The sequence below is a fragment of the Chiloscyllium punctatum genome, chromosome 18 (genome assembly GCF_047496795.1).
Source record: "Chiloscyllium punctatum isolate Juve2018m chromosome 18, sChiPun1.3, whole genome shotgun sequence".
Lineage (NCBI taxonomy): Eukaryota > Metazoa > Chordata > Chondrichthyes > Orectolobiformes > Hemiscylliidae > Chiloscyllium > Chiloscyllium punctatum.
In genome coordinates, this window is record NC_092756.1 from 50,188,014 (window position 1) to 50,207,594 (window position 19,581).

Consider the following 19,581-nt stretch of genomic DNA (forward strand, 5'->3'; position numbering starts at 1 on the left):
CAGTGACTGAAACTATGCTGCACGGTATGATTTGGGACACGGCCTGCTCAGCTTTGTGCATTTCCCCTGTAGTCCGGTGTGTTTCATGTTCCGTGTAAACGTGAAAGTTGTCCTGTTTCGAGCAATGGGTGAAATCATTGAGCAAAGCAAGAATCGAAATTGCAGTAATGTCAAGTAGCTCATGGTAATTTGACCCAATCATAATCGATCATATATTCTCACGCACTCACAGATACATCTGTAGCTGAATCGAAGTCTGAGAAGATAGACTCAGTTTACCAGTGATTTTTGTCTGGATTGATGGGCTATCGTTAACTGCTGAGAAATTGATATTGTAGACGGGCACATCCCAGCAGCTGTGCGAGTCGGAGAGGGATCATGGAACCCTTTTCACGTGAGTTTACATCTGTTGTTATGCAGGAACACAATTGGAAGTGCAAGAAAATGGAGTCGTGGGCGTGTTGGTAGTGTGGCCGAGCGGTCTAAGGCGCTGGATTAAGGCTCCAGTCTCGACAGAGGCGTGGGTTCGAATCCCACCGCTGCCATTTCTGCGGAGCAGCTAGTTTAAATGCTGTTTCGATCCCCTGCGGCATTTCTGTTTAAAACAGAAGCAAAATGAGTTTGCTTCCCGGGGAATTGATTGTGGTGTTGGTAAGTGCCGAATTTTCCAAAGTGTCTGTGCTGTCATGCTCGTGTTCGCCTCCCGCGCGGAAAATCGCCAGCGGCTGTACTCTTGCTTTCTGTTCCAGGCAAGTTGAGCTTTTACTGGAACCGAATGGAGACTGCTATTTCATCGTTGTTGCGAAACAGAGTCCTACGGTGACTCGACTCGTCGTTATTTGGTTTTCTGGCCAATGAGAAAATCGTTCCAATGTATTTCGATGTCATATGTTATTGAATTTCTCCCACTTCCTTCATTTCAGTCCTGGAGTCATCGGAAGGGAAAGGTAATCTAATCGAGACTGTGATTGGTGAAATTCACTTTTTATGGCCCATTCTTATTATGTTCTTTTTTTGTCTCTTTGCAGCATTGTCTGGGAAGTGATGGTGCACTCAGGCTCCAGTATGTTTGAAAGAGTAGTTTGGAATTGCCCTGTTGTTAGTTGTGTGATTACGTTATGGCTCATGCCCCCTGACTGTCTCACATTTAGCATTCAAGCTCGCTGTGTCTGAAAATGCATTTGGTTTTCCCGTTTTGTTTGTGTTCCGTGTTAAATGCTTTCTGTTTTGCGATTCGCTCAATACATTACGAATTAACAGGGTTTCTGAAGTAACTTCCAGCTGCAAAAATCCTCAACTGAGAATCTGGGAAATTTTCACGGAGTATGGTCAGTCGGAGCAAAAGTAAGGAAGTCGTTCGTTTCTGCAGTGTTTCACAATGCTACCTTTCCCGTGAGCAGTCGAACAGACGAAAAGATTTTGCCACAGACTGCGACGGTAAGCTCCGCAAAAACGTAATTCTTTAAAGCAGGTGTAAGCGACACAACGTTATTGGGGTACACCGCGTGGAAACAGATACTTCGGTGTATCTCGTCCATGCTCACCACATAGCCAAAATTAAACAAGTCCCATTAAACAACGAGCTAACGGAAACAGAAAGGTGAAAGGTCGAATGGCTTCAACTTTCAGTGCTGGATGCCACTGAGCTGCAGCGGGGACGATCGAGGCTTGTTTCTGTAGTGTAGTGGTCATCACGTTCGCCTTACACGCGAAAGGTCCCCAGTTCGAAACTGGGCAGAAACTGCTTTGCTCTTCAACTGCAGCCTTTGACATCGACAAGAACGGAGCTTTCTTGCTTGCTTTCCAATGTGCAAACCTGCCTTCGAGTTTGCTCGAATAAATCGTCGCTCGTAGTGCAATGCAATGCCGCTCCGTTTAATTACTGTGCAAAAGCATTGTAAAGTTTTTCTCCAACCTGGTTCTGATCATATGCCATTCTGTTTGAGAGTGTAGTTACCCCCTTCTGATCCTTCCACGAAAAGCATTACCGCATTCGCATTCCTTGCGCAGGCGGCCCGGTTCAAAGACAGGGAAGAAGCTGATGTGCTGGTGTCACAGTGCACCACGGATTCCTCAACTAGTCTGTCTGTCCAATGTATCCCAAAGTCGTCTCTGAAAGACCTCATTTGGAAGGTGTCTGTCGTTATTCAACGTGTGAGAATTGGCACCAGAGGTCCTGAATCATGTTTTGGAGCAGTTCGCACGTTAGTGGCTCATTCAATCAGCAACAGCAATGAAAGAAATTCCACTCTCAGAGGAACCTCTGGACCTGTGCTTTCATAGCGTCGCTAGTATTAAGGTGCGCCCCGAGATCTAAGCCAGGTTGGAACGGAAACGGAGGAATCGACAGAGAGGCTACAGAATGACATCGCATCCATTTGGTTTTCATTAAATCACTGACGAGCAGGAAAATGTAAACGGGGAGGGCGAGTGGGGAAGTGAGGCAGTTGCAGCTCTGGAGAAAGTCCTTCGTTGTGATTCACTCAGCAACCAGAGACGTGACGGTGACTCAGGCGTGAGAGCTCTTCACATCGTGAACAAAAAGCAATCAAGGGCAGTTAGCACCTCTTCCGGAGTGGGGGTGGGGTGAGGTAATTACCTTTTGACTTCTGTTACTATGTTCGGAAACTGCCTTTTGGATTGAGGGGAAGAGAAACTGCATTTCTAAAAAGCACCATGGAACTTGTTAAACTTTATTGAGTCGCTTATTCTCATCGATTCCCACACAGGTTTCCAACTCAGTTGGTATCCATGAGGCTCATGTCCAGGTGCAATCTGCAGCAAATTGCACGGTTAGGTAAAAGGCAAGGAAAGTGGCCTCTCGAACCGGCCCCGAGGTCAGACCTTCCTCACAATGTAATCTGTCCTTCTCGGATTGTAATGCTACCTCCGGTTTTAGGGTGGAACATTCTTTGGGAACCTTATTCTGCAAAACAGACACAGTGACTGAAACTATGCTGCACGGTATGATTTGGGACACGGCCTGCTCAGCTTTGTGCATTTCCCCTGTAGTCCGGTGTGTTTCATGTTCCGTGCAAACGTGAAAGTTGTCCTGTTTCGAGCAATGGGTGAAATCATTGAGCAAAGCAAGAATCGAAATTGCAGTAATGTCAAGTAGCTCATGGTAATTTGACCCAATCATAATCGATCATATATTCTCACGCACTCACAGATACATCTGTAGCTGAATCGAAGTCTGAGAAGATAGACTCAGTTTACCAGTGATTTTTGTCTGGATTGATGGGCTATCGTTAACTGCTGAGAAATTGATATTGTAGACGGGCACATCCCAGCAGCTGTGCGAGTCGGAGAGGGATCATGGAACCCTTTTCACGTGAGTTTACATCTGTTGTTATGCAGGAACACAATTGGAAGTGCAAGAAAATAGAGTCGTGGGCGTGTTGGTAGTGTGGCCGAGCGGTCTAAGGCGCTGGATTAAGGCTCCAGTCTCGACAGAGGCGTGGGTTCGAATCCCACCGCTGCCATTTCTGCGGAGCAGCTAGTTTAAATGCTGTTTCGATCCCCTGCGGCATTTCTGTTTAAAACAGAAGCAAAATGAGTTTGCTTCCCGGGGAATTGATTGTGGTGTTGGTAAGTGCCGAATTTTCCAAAGTGTCTGTGCTGTCATGCTCGTGTTCGCCTCCCGCGCGGAAAATCGCCAGCGGCTCTACTCTTGCTTTCTGTTCCAGGCAAGTTGAGCTTTTACTGGAACCGAATGGAGACTGCTATTTCATCGTTGTTGCGAAACAGAGTCCTACGGTGACTCGACTCGTCGTTATTTGGTTTTCTGGCCAATGAGAAAATCGTTCCAATGTATTTCGATGTCATATGTTATTGAATTTCTCCCACTTCCTTCATTTCAGTCCTGGAGTCATCGGAAGGGAAAGGTAATCTAATCGAGACTGTGATTGGTGAAATTCACTTTTTATGGCCCATTCTTATTATGTTCTTTTTTTGTCTCTTTGCAGCATTGTCTGGGAAGTGATGGTGCACTCAGGCTCCAGTATGTTTGAAAGAGTAGTTTGGAATTGCCCTGTTGTTAGTTGTGTGATTACGTTATGGCTCATGCCCCCTGACTGTCTCACATTTAGCATTCAAGCTCGCTGTGTCTGAAAATGCATTTGGTTTTCCCGTTTTGTTTGTGTTCCGTGTTAAATGCTTTCTGTTTTGCGATTCGCTCAATACATTACGAATTAACAGGGTTTCTGAGGTAACTTCCAGCTGCAAAAATCCTCAACTGAGAATCTGGGAAATTTTCACGGAGTATGGTCAGTCGGAGCAAAAGTAAGGAAGTCGTTCGTTTCTGCAGTGTTTCACAATGCTACCTTTCCCGTGAGCAGTCGAACAGACGAAAAGATTTTGCCACAGACTGCGACGGTAAGCTCCGCAAAAACGTAATTCTTTAAAGCAGGTGTAAGCGACACAACGTTATTGGGGTACACCGCGTGGAAACAGATACTTCGGTGTATCTCGTCCATGCTCACCACATAGCCAAAATTAAACAAGTCCCATTAAACAACGAGCTAACGGAAACAGAAAGGTGAAAGGTCGAATGGCTTCAACTTTCAGTGCTGGATGCCACTGAGCTGCAGCGGGGACGACCGAGGCTTGTTTCTGTAGTGTAGTGGTCATCACGTTCGCCTTACACGCGAAAGGTCCCCAGTTCGAAACTGGGCAGAAACTGCTTTGCTCTTCAACTGCAGCCTTTGACATCGACAAGAACGGAGCTTTCTTGCTTGCTTTCCAATGTGCAAACCTGCCTTCGAGTTTGCTCGAATAAATCGTCGCTCGTAGTGCAATGCAATGCCGCTCCGTTTAATTACTGTGCAAAAGCATTGTAAAGTTTTTCTCCAACCTGGTTCTGATCATATGCCATTCTGTTTGAGAGTGTAGTTACCCCCTTCTGATCCTTCCACGAAAAGCATTACCGCATTCGCATTCCTTGCGCAGGCGGCCCGGTTCAAAGACAGGGAAGAAGCTGATGTGCTGGTGTCACAGTGCACCACGGATTCCTCAACTAGTCTGTCTGTCCAATGTATCCCAAAGTCGTCTCTGAAAGACCTCATTTGGAAGGTGTCTGTCGTTATTCAACGTGTGAGAATTGGCACCAGAGGTCCTGAATCATGTTTTGGAGCAGTTCGCACGTTAGTGGCTCATTCAATCAGCAACAGCAATGAAAGAAATTCCACTCTCAGAGGAACCTCTGGACCTGTGCTTTCATAGCGTCGCTAGTATTAAGGTGCGCCCCGAGATCTAAGCCAGGTTGGAACGGAAACGGAGGAATCGACAGAGAGGCTACAGAATGACATCGCATCCATTTGGTTTTCATTAAATCACTGACGAGCAGGAAAATGTAAACGGGGAGGGCGAGTGGGGAAGTGAGGCAGTTGCAGCTCTGGAGAAAGTCCTTCGTTGTGATTCACTCAGCAACCAGAGACGTGACGGTGACTCAGGCGTGAGAGCTCTTCACATCGTGAACAAAAAGCAATCAAGGGCAGTTAGCACCTCTTCCGGAGTGGGGGTGGGGTGAGGTAATTACCTTTTGACTTCTGTTACTATGTTCGGAAACTGCCTTTTGGATTGAGGGGAAGAGAAACTGCATTTCTAAAAAGCACCATGGAACTTGTTAAACTTTATTGAGTCGCTTATTCTCATCGATTCCCACACAGGTTTCCAACTCAGTTGGTATCCATGAGGCTCATGTCCAGGTGCAATCTGCAGCAAATTGCACGGTTAGGTAAAAGGCAAGGAAAGTGGCCTCTCGAACCGGCCCCGAGGTCAGACCTTCCTCACAATGTAATCTGTCCTTCTCGGATTGTAATGCTACCTCCGGTTTTAGGGTGGAACATTCTTTGGGAACCTTATTCTGCAAAACAGACACAGTGACTGAAACTATGCTGCACGGTATGATTTGGGACACGGCCTGCTCAGCTTTGTGCATTTCCCCTGTAGTCCGGTGTGTTTCATGTTCCGTGCAAACGTGAAAGTTGTCCTGTTTCGAGCAATGGGTGAAATCATTGAGCAAAGCAAGAATCGAAATTGCAGTAATGTCAAGTAGCTCATGGTAATTTGACCCAATCATAATCGATCATATATTCTCACGCACTCACAGATACATCTGTAGCTGAATCGAAGTCTGAGAAGATAGACTCAGTTTACCAGTGATTTTTGTCTGGATTGATGGGCTATCGTTAACTGCTGAGAAATTGATATTGTAGACGGGCACATCCCAGCAGCTGTGCGAGTCGGAGAGGGATCATGGAACCCTTTTCACGTGAGTTTACATCTGTTGTTATGCAGGAACACAATTGGAAGTGCAAGAAAATGGAGTCGTGGGCGTGTTGGTAGTGTGGCCGAGCGGTCTAAGGCGCTGGATTAAGGCTCCAGTCTCGACAGAGGCGTGGGTTCGAATCCCACCGCTGCCATTTCTGCGGAGCAGCTAGTTTAAATGCTGTTTCGATCCCCTGCGGCATTTCTGTTTAAAACAGAAGCAAAATGAGTTTGCTTCCCGGGGAATTGATTGTGGTGTTGGTAAGTGCCGAATTTTCCAAAGTGTCTGTGCTGTCATGCTCGTGTTCGCCTCCCGCGCGGAAAATCGCCAGCGGCTCTACTCTTGCTTTCTGTTCCAGGCAAGTTGAGCTTTTACTGGAACCGAATGGAGACTGCTATTTCATCGTTGTTGCGAAACAGAGTCCTACGGTGACTCGACTCGTCGTTATTTGGTTTTCTGGCCAATGAGAAAATCGTTCTAATGTATTTCGATGTCATATGTTATTGAATTTCTCCCACTTCCTTCATTTCAGTCCTGGAGTCATCGGAAGGGAAAGGTAATCTAATCGAGACTGTGATTGGTGAAATTCACTTTTTATGGCCCATTCTTATTATGTTCTTTTTTTGTCTCTTTGCAGCATTGTCTGGGAAGTGATGGTGCACTCAGGCTCCAGTATGTTTGAAAGAGTAGTTTGGAATTGCCCTGTTGTTAGTTGTGTGATTACGTTATGGCTCATGCCCCCTGACTGTCTCACATTTAGCATTCAAGCTCGCTGTGTCTGAAAATGCATTTGGTTTTCCCGTTTTGTTTGTGTTCCGTGTTAAATGCTTTCTGTTTTGCGATTCGCTCAATACATTACGAATTAACAGGGTTTCTGAGGTAACTTCCAGCTGCAAAAATCCTCAACTGAGAATCTGGGAAATTTTCACGGAGTATGGTCAGTCGGAGCAAAAGTAAGGAAGTCGTTCGTTTCTGCAGTGTTTCACAATGCTACCTTTCCCGTGAGCAGTCGAACAGACGAAAAGATTTTGCCACAGACTGCGACGGTAAGCTCCGCAAAAACGTAATTCTTTAAAGCAGGTGTAAGCGACACAACGTTATTGGGGTACACCGCGTGGAAACAGATACTTCGGTGTATCTCGTCCATGCTCACCACATAGCCAAAATTAAACAAGTCCCATTAAACAACGAGCTAACGGAAACAGAAAGGTGAAAGGTCGAATGGCTTCAACTTTCAGTGCTGGATGCCACTGAGCTGCAGCGGGGACGACCGAGGCTTGTTTCTGTAGTGTAGTGGTCATCACGTTCGCCTTACACGCGAAAGGTCCCCAGTTCGAAACTGGGCAGAAACTGCTTTGCTCTTCAACTGCAGCCTTTGACATCGACAAGAACGGAGCTTTCTTGCTTGCTTTCCAATGTGCAAACCTGCCTTCGAGTTTGCTCGAATAAATCGTCGCTCGTAGTGCAATGCAATGCCGCTCCGTTTAATTACTGTGCAAAAGCATTGTAAAGTTTTTCTCCAACCTGGTTCTGATCATATGCCATTCTGTTTGAGAGTGTAGTTACCCCCTTCTGATCCTTCCACGAAAAGCATTACCGCATTCGCATTCCTTGCGCAGGCGGCCCGGTTCAAAGACAGGGAAGAAGCTGATGTGCTGGTGTCACAGTGCACCACGGATTCCTCAACTAGTCTGTCTGTCCAATGTATCCCAAAGTCGTCTCTGAAAGACCTCATTTGGAAGGTGTCTGTCGTTATTCAACGTGTGAGAATTGGCACCAGAGGTCCTGAATCATGTTTTGGAGCAGTTCGCACGTTAGTGGCTCATTCAATCAGCAACAGCAATGAAAGAAATTCCACTCTCAGAGGAACCTCTGGACCTGTGCTTTCATAGCGTCGCTAGTATTAAGGTGCGCCCCGAGATCTAAGCCAGGTTGGAACGGAAACGGAGGAATCGACAGAGAGGCTACAGAATGACATCGCATCCATTTGGTTTTCATTAAATCACTGACGAGCAGGAAAATGTAAACGGGGAGGGCGAGTGGGGAAGTGAGGCAGTTGCAGCTCTGGAGAAAGTCCTTCGTTGTGATTCACTCAGCAACCAGAGACGTGACGGTGACTCAGGCGTGAGAGCTCTTCACATCGTGAACAAAAAGCAATCAAGGGCAGTTAGCACCTCTTCCGGAGTGGGGGTGGGGTGAGGTAATTACCTTTTGACTTCTGTTACTATGTTCGGAAACTGCCTTTTTGATTGAGGGGAAGAGAAACTGCATTTCTAAAAAGCACCATGGAACTTGTTAAACTTTATTGAGTCGCTTATTCTCATCGATTCCCACACAGGTTTCCAACTCAGTTGGTATCCATGAGGCTCATGTCCAGGTGCAATCTGCAGCAAATTGCACGGTTAGGTAAAAGGCAAGGAAAGTGGCCTCTCGAACCGGCCCCGAGGTCAGACCTTCCTCACAATGTAATCTGTCCTTCTCGGATTGTAATGCTACCTCCGGTTTTAGGGTGGAACATTCTTTGGGAACCTTATTCTGCAAAACAGACACAGTGACTGAAACTATGCTGCACGGTATGATTTGGGACACGGCCTGCTCAGCTTTGTGCATTTCCCCTGTAGTCCGGTGTGTTTCATGTTCCGTGTAAACGTGAAAGTTGTCCTGTTTCGAGCAATGGGTGAAATCATTGAGCAAAGCAAGAATCGAAATTGCAGTAATGTCAAGTAGCTCATGGTAATTTGACCCAATCATAATCGATCATATATTCTCACGCACTCACAGATACATCTGTAGCTGAATCGAAGTCTGAGAAGATAGACTCAGTTTACCAGTGATTTTTGTCTGGATTGATGGGCTATCGTTAACTGCTGAGAAATTGATATTGTAGACGGGCACATCCCAGCAGCTGTGCGAGTCGGAGAGGGATCATGGAACCCTTTTCACGTGAGTTTACATCTGTTGTTATGCAGGAACACAATTGGAAGTGCAAGAAAATAGAGCCGTGGGCGCGTTGGTAGTGTGGCCGAGCGGTCTAAGGCGCTGGATTAAGGCTCCAGTCTCGACAGAGGCGTGGGTTCGAATCCCACCGCTGCCATTTCTGCGGAGCAGCTAGTTTAAATGCTGTTTCGATCCCCTGCGGCATTTCTGTTTAAAACAGAAGCAAAATGAGTTTGCTTCCCGGGGAATTGATTGTGGTGTTGGTAAGTGCCGAATTTTCCAAAGTGTCTGTGCTGTCATGCTCGTGTTCGCCTCCCGCGCGGAAAATCGCCAGCGGCTCTACTCTTGCTTTCTGTTCCAGGCAAGTTGAGCTTTTACTGGAACCGAATGGAGACTGCTATTTCATCGTTGTTGCGAAACAGAGTCCTACGGTGACTCGACTCGTCGTTATTTGGTTTTCTGGCCAATGAGAAAATCGTTCCAATGTATTTCGATGTCATATGTTATTGAATTTCTCCCACTTCCTTCATTTCAGTCCTGGAGTCATCGGAAGGGAAAGGTAATCTAATCGAGACTGTGATTGGTGAAATTCACTTTTTATGGCCCATTCTTATTATGTTCTTTTTTTGTCTCTTTGCAGCATTGTCTGGGAAGTGATGGTGCACTCAGGCTCCAGTATGTTTGAAAGAGTAGTTTGGAATTGCCCTGTTGTTAGTTGTGTGATTACGTTATGGCTCATGCCCCCTGACTGTCTCACATTTAGCATTCAAGCTCGCTGTGTCTGAAAATGCATTTGGTTTTCCCGTTTTGTTTGTGTTCCGTGTTAAATGCTTTCTGTTTTGCGATTCGCTCAATACATTACGAATTAACAGGGTTTCTGAGGTAACTTCCAGCTGCAAAAATCCTCAACTGAGAATCTGGGAAATTTTCACGGAGTATGGTCAGTCGGAGCAAAAGTAAGGAAGTCGTTCGTTTCTGCAGTGTTTCACAATGCTACCTTTCCCGTGAGCAGTCGAACAGACGAAAAGATTTTGCCACAGACTGCGACGGTAAGCTCCGCAAAAACGTAATTCTTTAAAGCAGGTGTAAGCGACACAACGTTATTGGGGTACACCGCGTGGAAACAGATACTTCGGTGTATCTCGTCCATGCTCACCACATAGCCAAAATTAAACAAGTCCCATTAAACAACGAGCTAACGGAAACAGAAAGGTGAAAGGTCGAATGGCTTCAACTTTCAGTGCTGGATGCCACTGAGCTGCAGCGGGGACGACCGAGGCTTGTTTCTGTAGTGTAGTGGTCATCACGTTCGCCTTACACGCGAAAGGTCCCCAGTTCGAAACTGGGCAGAAACTGCTTTGCTCTTCAACTGCAGCCTTTGACATCGACAAGAACGGAGCTTTCTTGCTTGCTTTCCAATGTGCAAACCTGCCTTCGAGTTTGCTCGAATAAATCGTCGCTCGTAGTGCAATGCAATGCCGCTCCGTTTAATTACTGTGCAAAAGCATTGTAAAGTTTTTCTCCAACCTGGTTCTGATCATATGCCATTCTGTTTGAGAGTGTAGTTACCCCCTTCTGATCCTTCCACGAAAAGCATTACCGCATTCGCATTCCTTGCGCAGGCGGCCCGGTTCAAAGACAGGGAAGAAGCTGATGTGCTGGTGTCACAGTGCACCACGGATTCCTCAACTAGTCTGTCTGTCCAATGTATCCCAAAGTCGTCTCTGAAAGACCTCATTTGGAAGGTGTCTGTCGTTATTCAACGTGTGAGAATTGGCACCAGAGGTCCTGAATCATGTTTTGGAGCAGTTCGCACGTTAGTGGCTCATTCAATCAGCAACAGCAATGAAAGAAATTCCACTCTCAGAGGAACCTCTGGACCTGTGCTTTCATAGCGTCGCTCGTATTAAGGTGCGCCCCGAGATCTAAGCCAGGTTGGAACGGAAACGGAGGAATCGACAGAGAGGCTACAGAATGACATCGCATCCATTTGGTTTTCATTAAATCACTGACGAGCAGGAAAATGTAAACGGGGAGGGCGAGTGGGGAAGTGAGGCAGTTGCAGCTCTGGAGAAAGTCCTTCGTTGTGATTCACTCAGCAACCAGAGACGTGACGGTGACTCAGGCGTGAGAGCTCTTCACATCGTGAACAAAAAGCAATCAAGGGCAGTTAGCACCTCTTCCGGAGTGGGGGTGGGGTGAGGTAATTACCTTTTGACTTCTGTTACTATGTTCGGAAACTGCCTTTTGGATTGAGGTGAAGAGAAACTGCATTTCTAAAAAGCACCATGGAACTTGTTAAACTTTATTGAGTCGCTTATTCTCATCGATTCCCACACAGGTTTCCAACTCAGTTGGTATCCATGAGGCTCATGTCCAGGTGCAATCTGCAGCAAATTGCACGGTTAGGTAAAAGGCAAGGAAAGTGGCATCTCGAACCGGCCCCGAGGTCAGACCTTCCTCACAATGTAATCTGTCCTTCTCGGATTGTAATGCTACCTCCGGTTTTAGGGTGGAACATTCTTTGGGAACCTTATTCTGCAAAACAGACACAGTGACTGAAACTATGCTGCACGGTATGATTTGGGACACGGCCTGCTCAGCTTTGTGCATTTCCCCTGTAGTCCGGTGTGTTTCATGTTCCGTGTAAACGTGAAAGTTGTCCTGTTTCGAGCAATGGGTGAAATCATTGAGCAAAGCAAGAATCGAAATTGCAGTAATGTCAAGTAGCTCATGGTAATTTGACCCAATCATAATCGATCATATATTCTCACGCACTCACAGATACATCTGTAGCTGAATCGAAGTCTGAGAAGATAGACTCAGTTTACCAGTGATTTTTGTCTGGATTGATGGGCTATCGTTAACTGCTGAGAAATTGATATTGTAGACGGGCACATCCCAGCAGCTGTGCGAGTCGGAGAGGGATCATGGAACCCTTTTCACGTGAGTTTACATCTGTTGTTATGCAGGAACACAATTGGAAGTGCAAGAAAATGGAGTCGTGGGCGTGTTGGTAGTGTGGCCGAGCGGTCTAAGGCGCTGGATTAAGGCTCCAGTCTCGACAGAGGCGTGGGTTCGAATCCCACCGCTGCCATTTCTGCGGAGCAGCTAGTTTAAATGCTGTTTCGATCCCCTGCGGCATTTCTGTTTAAAACAGAAGCAAAATGAGTTTGCTTCCCGGGGAATTGATTGTGGTGTTGGTAAGTGCCGAATTTTCCAAAGTGTCTGTGCTGTCATGCTCGTGTTCGCCTCCCGCGCGGAAAATCGCCAGCGGCTCTACTCTTGCTTTCTGTTCCAGGCAAGTTGAGCTTTTACTGGAACCGAATGGAGACTGCTATTTCATCGTTGTTGCGAAACAGAGTCCTACGGTGACTCGACTCGTCGTTATTTGGTTTTCTGGCCAATGAGAAAATCGTTCCAATGTATTTCGATGTCATATGTTATTGAATTTCTCCCACTTCCTTCATTTCAGTCCTGGAGTCATCGGAAGGGAAAGGTAATCTAATCGAGACTGTGATTGGTGAAATTCACTTTTTATGGCCCATTCTTATTATGTTCTTTTTTTGTCTCTTTGCAGCATTGTCTGGGAAGTGATGGTGCACTCAGGCTCCAGTATGTTTGAAAGAGTAGTTTGGAATTGCCCTGTTGTTAGTTGTGTGATTACGTTATGGCTCATGCCCCCTGACTGTCTCACATTTAGCATTCAAGCTCGCTGTGTCTGAAAATGCATTTGGTTTTCCCGTTTTGTTTGTGTTCCGTGTTAAATGCTTTCTGTTTTGCGATTCGCTCAATACATTACGAATTAACAGGGTTTCTGAAGTAACTTCCAGCTGCAAAAATCCTCAACTGAGAATCTGGGAAATTTTCACGGAGTATGGTCAGTCGGAGCAAAAGTAAGGAAGTCGTTCGTTTCTGCAGTGTTTCACAATGCTACCTTTCCCGTGAGCAGTCGAACAGACGAAAAGATTTTGCCACAGACTGCGACGGTAAGCTCCGCAAAAACGTAATTCTTTAAAGCAGGTGTAAGCGACACAACGTTATTGGGGTACACCGCGTGGAAACAGATACTTCGGTGTATCTCGTCCATGCTCACCACATAGCCAAAATTAAACAAGTCCCATTAAACAACGAGCTAACGGAAACAGAAAGGTGAAAGGTCGAATGGCTTCAACTTTCAGTGCTGGATGCCACTGAGCTGCAGCGGGGACGACCGAGGCTTGTTTCTGTAGTGTAGTGGTCATCACGTTCGCCTTACACGCGAAAGGTCCCCAGTTCGAAACTGGGCAGAAACTGCTTTGCTCTTCAACTGCAGCCTTTGACATCGACAAGAACGGAGCTTTCTTGCTTGCTTTCCAATGTGCAAACCTGCCTTCGAGTTTGCTCGAATAAATCGTCGCTCGTAGTGCAATGCAATGCCGCTCCGTTTAATTACTGTGCAAAAGCATTGTAAAGTTTTTCTCCAACCTGGTTCTGATCATATGCCATTCTGTTTGAGAGTGTAGTTACCCCCTTCTGATCCTTCCACGAAAAGCATTACCGCATTCGCATTCCTTGCGCAGGCGGCCCGGTTCAAAGACAGGGAAGAAGCTGATGTGCTGGTGTCACAGTGCACCACGGATTCCTCAACTAGTCTGTCTGTCCAATGTATCCCAAAGTCGTCTCTGAAAGACCTCATTTGGAAGGTGTCTGTCGTTATTCAACGTGTGAGAATTGGCACCAGAGGTCCTGAATCATGTTTTGGAGCAGTTCGCACGTTAGTGGCTCATTCAATCAGCAACAGCAATGAAAGAAATTCCACTCTCAGAGGAACCTCTGGACCTGTGCTTTCATAGCGTCGCTAGTATTAAGGTGCGCCCCGAGATCTAAGCCAGGTTGGAACGGAAACGGAGGAATCGACAGAGAGGCTACAGAATGACATCGCATCCATTTGGTTTTCATTAAATCACTGACGAGCAGGAAAATGTAAACGGGGAGGGCGAGTGGGGAAGTGAGGCAGTTGCAGCTCTGGAGAAAGTCCTTCGTTGTGATTCACTCAGCAACCAGAGACGTGACGGTGACTCAGGCGTGAGAGCTCTTCACATCGTGAACAAAAAGCAATCAAGGGCAGTTAGCACCTCTTCCGGAGTGGGGGTGGGGTGAGGTAATTACCTTTTGACTTCTGTTACTATGTTCGGAAACTGCCTTTTGGATTGAGGGGAAGAGAAACTGCATTTCTAAAAAGCACCATGGAACTTGTTAAACTTTATTGAGTCGCTTATTCTCATCGATTCCCACACAGGTTTCCAACTCAGTTGGTATCCATGAGGCTCATGTCCAGGTGCAATCTGCAGCAAATTGCACGGTTAGGTAAAAGGCAAGGAAAGTGGCCTCTCGAACCGGCCCCGAGGTCAGACCTTCCTCACAATGTAATCTGTCCTTCTCGGATTGTAATGCTACCTCCGGTTTTAGGGTGGAACATTCTTTGGGAACCTTATTCTGCAAAACAGACACAGTGACTGAAACTATGCTGCACGGTATGATTTGGGACACGGCCTGCTCAGCTTTGTGCATTTCCCCTGTAGTCCGGTGTGTTTCATGTTCCGTGTAAACGTGAAAGTTGTCCTGTTTCGAGCAATGGGTGAAATCATTGAGCAAAGCAAGAATCGAAATTGCAGTAATGTCAAGTAGCTCATGGTAATTTGACCCAATCATAATCGATCATATATTCTCACGCACTCACAGATACATCTGTAGCTGAATCGAAGTCTGAGAAGATAGACTCAGTTTACCAGTGATTTTTGTCTGGATTGATGGGCTATCGTTAACTGCTGAGAAATTGATATTGTAGACGGGCACATCCCAGCAGCTGTGCGAGTCGGAGAGGGATCATGGAACCCTTTTCACGTGAGTTTACATCTGTTGTTATGCAGGAACACAATTGGAAGTGCAAGAAAATGGAGTCGTGGGCGTGTTGGTAGTGTGGCCGAGCGGTCTAAGGCGCTGGATTAAGGCTCCAGTCTCGACAGAGGCGTGGGTTCGAATCCCACCGCTGCCATTTCTGCGGAGCAGCTAGTTTAAATGCTGTTTCGATCCCCTGCGGCATTTCTGTTTAAAACAGAAGCAAAATGAGTTTGCTTCCCGGGGAATTGATTGTGGTGTTGGTAAGTGCCGAATTTTCCAAAGTGTCTGTGCTGTCATGCTCGTGTTCGCCTCCCGCGCGGAAAATCGCCAGCGGCTCTACTCTTGCTTTCTGTTCCAGGCAAGTTGAGCTTTTACTGGAACCGAATGGAGACTGCTATTTCATCGTTGTTGCGAAACAGAGTCCTACGGTGACTCGACTCGTCGTTATTTGGTTTTCTGGCCAATGAGAAAATCGTTCCAATGTATTTCGATGTCATATGTTATTGAATTTCTCCCACTTCCTTCATTTCAGTCCTGGAGTCATCGGAAGGGAAAGGTAATCTAATCGAGACTGTGATTGGTGAAATTCACTTTTTATGGCCCATTCTTATTATGTTCTTTTTTTGTCTCTTTGCAGCATTGTCTGGGAAGTGATGGTGCACTCAGGCTCCAGTATGTTTGAAAGAGTAGTTTGGAATTGCCCTGTTGTTAGTTGTGTGATTACGTTATGGCTCATGCCCCCTGACTGTCTCACATTTAGCATTCAAGCTCGCTGTGTCTGAAAATGCATTTGGTTTTCCCGTTTTGTTTGTGTTCCGTGTTAAATGCTTTCTGTTTTGCGATTCGCTCAATACATTACGAATTAACAGGGTTTCTGAAGTAACTTCCAGCTGCAAAAATCCTCAACTGAGAATCTGGGAAATTTTCACGGAGTATGGTCAGTCGGAGCAAAAGTAAGGAAGTCGTTCGTTTCTGCAGTGTTTCACAATGCTACCTTTCCCGTGAGCAGTCGAACAGACGAAAAGATTTTGCCACAGACTGCGACGGTAAGCTCCGCAAAAACGTAATTCTTTAAAGCAGGTGTAAGCGACACAACGTTATTGGGGTACACCGCGTGGAAACAGATACTTCGGTGTATCTCGTCCATGCTCACCACATAGCCAAAATTAAACAAGTCCCATTAAACAACGAGCTAACGGAAACAGAAAGGTGAAAGGTCGAATGGCTTCAACTTTCAGTGCTGGATGCCACTGAGCTGCAGCGGGGACGACCGAGGCTTGTTTCTGTAGTGTAGTGGTCATCACGTTCGCCTTACACGCGAAAGGTCCCCAGTTCGAAACTGGGCAGAAACTGCTTTGCTCTTCAACTGCAGCCTTTGACATCGACAAGAACGGAGCTTTCTTGCTTGCTTTCCAATGTGCAAACCTGCCTTCGAGTTTGCTCGAATAAATCGTCGCTCGTAGTGCAATGCAATGCCGCTCCGTTTAATTACTGTGCAAAAGCATTGTAAAGTTTTTCTCCAACCTGGTTCTGATCATATGCCATTCTGTTTGAGAGTGTAGTTACCCCCTTCTGATCCTTCCACGAAAAGCATTACCGCATTCGCATTCCTTGCGCAGGCGGCCCGGTTCAAAGACAGGGAAGAAGCTGATGTGCTGGTGTCACAGTGCACCACGGATTCCTCAACTAGTCTGTCTGTCCAATGTATCCCAAAGTCGTCTCTGAAAGACCTCATTTGGAAGGTGTCTGTCGTTATTCAACGTGTGAGAATTGGCACCAGAGGTCCTGAATCATGTTTTGGAGCAGTTCGCACGTTAGTGGCTCATTCAATCAGCAACAGCAATGAAAGAAATTCCACTCTCAGAGGAACCTCTGGACCTGTGCTTTCATAGCGTCGCTAGTATTAAGGTGCGCCCCGAGATCTAAGCCAGGTTGGAACGGAAACGGAGGAATCGACAGAGAGGCTACAGAATGACATCGCATCCATTTGGTTTTCATTAAATCACTGACGAGCAGGAAAATGTAAACGGGGAGGGCGAGTGGGGAAGTGAGGCAGTTGCAGCTCTGGAGAAAGTCCTTCGTTGTGATTCACTCAGCAACCAGAGACGTGACGGTGACTCAGGCGTGAGAGCTCTTCACATCGTGAACAAAAAGCAATCAAGGGCAGTTAGCACCTCTTCCGGAGTGGGGGTGGGGTGAGGTAATTACCTTTTGACTTCTGTTACTATGTTCGGAAACTGCCTTTTGGATTGAGGGGAAGAGAAACTGCATTTCTAAAAAGCACCATGGAACTTGTTAAACTTTATTGAGTCGCTTATTCTCATCGATTCCCACACAGGTTTCCAACTCAGTTGGTATCCATGAGGCTCATGTCCAGGTGCAATCTGCAGCAAATTGCACGGTTAGGTAAAAGGCAAGGAAAGTGGCCTCTCGAACCGGCCCCGAGGTCAGACCTTCCTCACAATGTAATCTGTCCTTCTCGGATTGTAATGCTACCTCCGGTTTTAGGGTGGAACATTCTTTGGGAACCTTATTCTGCAAAACAGACACAGTGACTGAAACTATGCTGCACGGTATGATTTGGGACACGGCCTGCTCAGCTTTGTGCATTTCCCCTGTAGTCCGGTGTGTTTCATGTTCCGTGTAAACGTGAAAGTTGTCCTGTTTCGAGCAATGGGTGAAATCATTGAGCAAAGCAAGAATCGAAATTGCAGTAATGTCAAGTAGCTCATGGTAATTTGACCCAATCATAATCGATCATATATTCTCACGCACTCACAGATACATCTGTAGCTGAATCGAAGTCTGAGAAGATAGACTCAGTTTACCAGTGATTTTTGTCTGGATTGATGGGCTATCGTTAACTGCTGAGAAATTGATATTGTAGACGGGCACATCCCAGCAGCTGTGCGAGTCGGAGAGGGATCATGGAACCCTTTTCACGTGAGTTTACATCTGTTGTTATGCAGGAACACAATTGGAAGTGCAAGAAAATAGAGCCGTGGGCGCGTTGGTAGTGTGGCCGAGCGGTCTAAGGCGCTGGATTAAGGCTCCAGTCTCGACAGAGGCGTGGGTTCGAATCCCACCGCTGCCATTTCTGCGGAGCAGCTAGTTTAAATGCTGTTTCGATCCCCTGCGGCATTTCTGTTTAAAACAGAAGCAAAATGAGTTTGCTTCCCGGGGAATTGATTGTGGTGTTGGTAAGTGCCGAATTTTCCAAAGTGTCTGTGCTGTCATGCTCGTGTTCGCCTCCCGCGCGGAAAATCGCCAGCGGCTCTACTCTTGCTTTCTGTTCCAGGCAAGTTGAGCTTTTACTGGAACCGAATGGAGACTGCTATTTCATCGTTGTTGCGAAACAGAGTCCTACGGTGACTCGACTCGTCGTTATTTGGTTTTCTGGCCAATGAGAAAATCGTTCCAATGTATTTCGATGTCATATGTTATTGAATTTCTCCCACTTCCTTCATTTCAGTCCTGGAGTCATCGGAAGGGAAAGGTAATCTAATCGAGACTGTGATTGGTGAAATTCACTTTTTATGGCCCATTCTTATTATGTTCTTTTTTTGTCTCTTTGCAGCATTGTCTGGGAAGTGATGGTGCACTCAGGCTCCAGTATGTTTGAAAGAGTAGTTTGGAATTGCCCTGTTGTTAGTTGTGTGATTACGTTATGGCTCATGCCCCCTGACTGTCTCACATTTAGCATTCAAGCTCGCTGTGTCTGAAAATGCATTTGGTTTTCCCGTTTTGTTTGTGTTCCGTGTTAAATGCTTTCTGTTTTGCGATTCGCTCAATACATTACGAATTAACAGGGTTTCTGAGGTAACTTCCAGCTGCAAAAATCCTCAACTGAGAATCTGGGAAATTTTCACGGAGTATGGTCAGTCGGAGCAAAAGTAAGGAAGTCGTTCGTTTCTGCAGTGTTTCACAATGCTACCTTTCCCGTGAGCAGTCGAACAGACGAAAAGATTTTGCCACAGACTGCGACGGTAAGCTCCGCAAAAACGTAATTCTTTAAAGCAGGTGTAAGCGACACAACGTTATTGGGGTACACCGCGTGGAAACAGATACTTCGGTGTATCTCGTCCATGCTCACCACATAGCCAAAATTAAACAAGTCCCATTAAACAACGAGCTAACGGAAACAGAAAGGTGAAAGGTCGAATGGCTTCAACTTTCAGTGCTGGATGCCACTGAGCTGCAGCGGGGACGACCGAGGCTTGTTTCTGTAGTGTAGTGGTCATCACGTTCGCCTTACACGCGAAAGGTCCCCAGTTCGAAACTGGGCAGAAACTGCTTTGCTCTTCAACTGCAGCCTTTGACATCGACAAGAACGGAGCTTTCTTGCTTGCTTTCCAATGTGCAAACCTGCCTTCGAGTTTGCTCGAATAAATCGTCGCTCGTAGTGCAATGCAATGCCGCTCCGTTTAATTACTGTGCAAAAGCATTGTAAAGTTTTTCTCCAACCTGGTTCTGATCATATGCCATTCTGT

At 46.4% G+C, this 19,581-nt stretch overlaps 14 non-coding genes across 14 annotated transcripts; all 14 read left to right on the forward strand.

Moving 5' to 3' along the window:
- Nucleotides 1-463: 463 nt before the first annotated feature.
- Nucleotides 464-545, forward strand: trnal-aag (transfer RNA leucine (anticodon AAG)). The gene has a single exon. It is a non-coding gene; the product is annotated as a tRNA-Leu (tRNA).
- Nucleotides 546-1,670: 1,125 nt separating this feature from the next.
- Nucleotides 1,671-1,743, forward strand: trnav-uac (transfer RNA valine (anticodon UAC)). The gene has a single exon. It is a non-coding gene; the product is annotated as a tRNA-Val (tRNA).
- A 1,660-nt stretch (nucleotides 1,744-3,403) lies between these two features.
- On the forward strand, nucleotides 3,404-3,485 carry trnal-aag (transfer RNA leucine (anticodon AAG)). Its single transcript has one exon. It is a non-coding gene; the product is annotated as a tRNA-Leu (tRNA).
- A 1,125-nt stretch (nucleotides 3,486-4,610) lies between these two features.
- Nucleotides 4,611-4,683, forward strand: trnav-uac (transfer RNA valine (anticodon UAC)). Its single transcript has one exon. It is a non-coding gene; the product is annotated as a tRNA-Val (tRNA).
- A 1,660-nt stretch (nucleotides 4,684-6,343) lies between these two features.
- On the forward strand, nucleotides 6,344-6,425 carry trnal-aag (transfer RNA leucine (anticodon AAG)). Its single transcript has one exon. It is a non-coding gene; the product is annotated as a tRNA-Leu (tRNA).
- Nucleotides 6,426-7,550: 1,125 nt separating this feature from the next.
- Nucleotides 7,551-7,623, forward strand: trnav-uac (transfer RNA valine (anticodon UAC)). The gene has a single exon. It is a non-coding gene; the product is annotated as a tRNA-Val (tRNA).
- Nucleotides 7,624-9,283: 1,660 nt separating this feature from the next.
- Nucleotides 9,284-9,365, forward strand: trnal-aag (transfer RNA leucine (anticodon AAG)). Its single transcript has one exon. It is a non-coding gene; the product is annotated as a tRNA-Leu (tRNA).
- A 1,125-nt stretch (nucleotides 9,366-10,490) lies between these two features.
- On the forward strand, nucleotides 10,491-10,563 carry trnav-uac (transfer RNA valine (anticodon UAC)). The gene has a single exon. It is a non-coding gene; the product is annotated as a tRNA-Val (tRNA).
- Nucleotides 10,564-12,223: 1,660 nt separating this feature from the next.
- On the forward strand, nucleotides 12,224-12,305 carry trnal-aag (transfer RNA leucine (anticodon AAG)). The gene has a single exon. It is a non-coding gene; the product is annotated as a tRNA-Leu (tRNA).
- Nucleotides 12,306-13,430: 1,125 nt separating this feature from the next.
- trnav-uac (transfer RNA valine (anticodon UAC)) lies at nucleotides 13,431-13,503 on the forward strand. The gene has a single exon. It is a non-coding gene; the product is annotated as a tRNA-Val (tRNA).
- A 1,660-nt stretch (nucleotides 13,504-15,163) lies between these two features.
- Nucleotides 15,164-15,245, forward strand: trnal-aag (transfer RNA leucine (anticodon AAG)). Its single transcript has one exon. It is a non-coding gene; the product is annotated as a tRNA-Leu (tRNA).
- A 1,125-nt stretch (nucleotides 15,246-16,370) lies between these two features.
- Nucleotides 16,371-16,443, forward strand: trnav-uac (transfer RNA valine (anticodon UAC)). The gene has a single exon. It is a non-coding gene; the product is annotated as a tRNA-Val (tRNA).
- A 1,660-nt stretch (nucleotides 16,444-18,103) lies between these two features.
- trnal-aag (transfer RNA leucine (anticodon AAG)) lies at nucleotides 18,104-18,185 on the forward strand. The gene has a single exon. It is a non-coding gene; the product is annotated as a tRNA-Leu (tRNA).
- Nucleotides 18,186-19,310: 1,125 nt separating this feature from the next.
- trnav-uac (transfer RNA valine (anticodon UAC)) lies at nucleotides 19,311-19,383 on the forward strand. Its single transcript has one exon. It is a non-coding gene; the product is annotated as a tRNA-Val (tRNA).
- The last annotated feature ends 198 nt before the right edge of the window (nucleotides 19,384-19,581 follow it).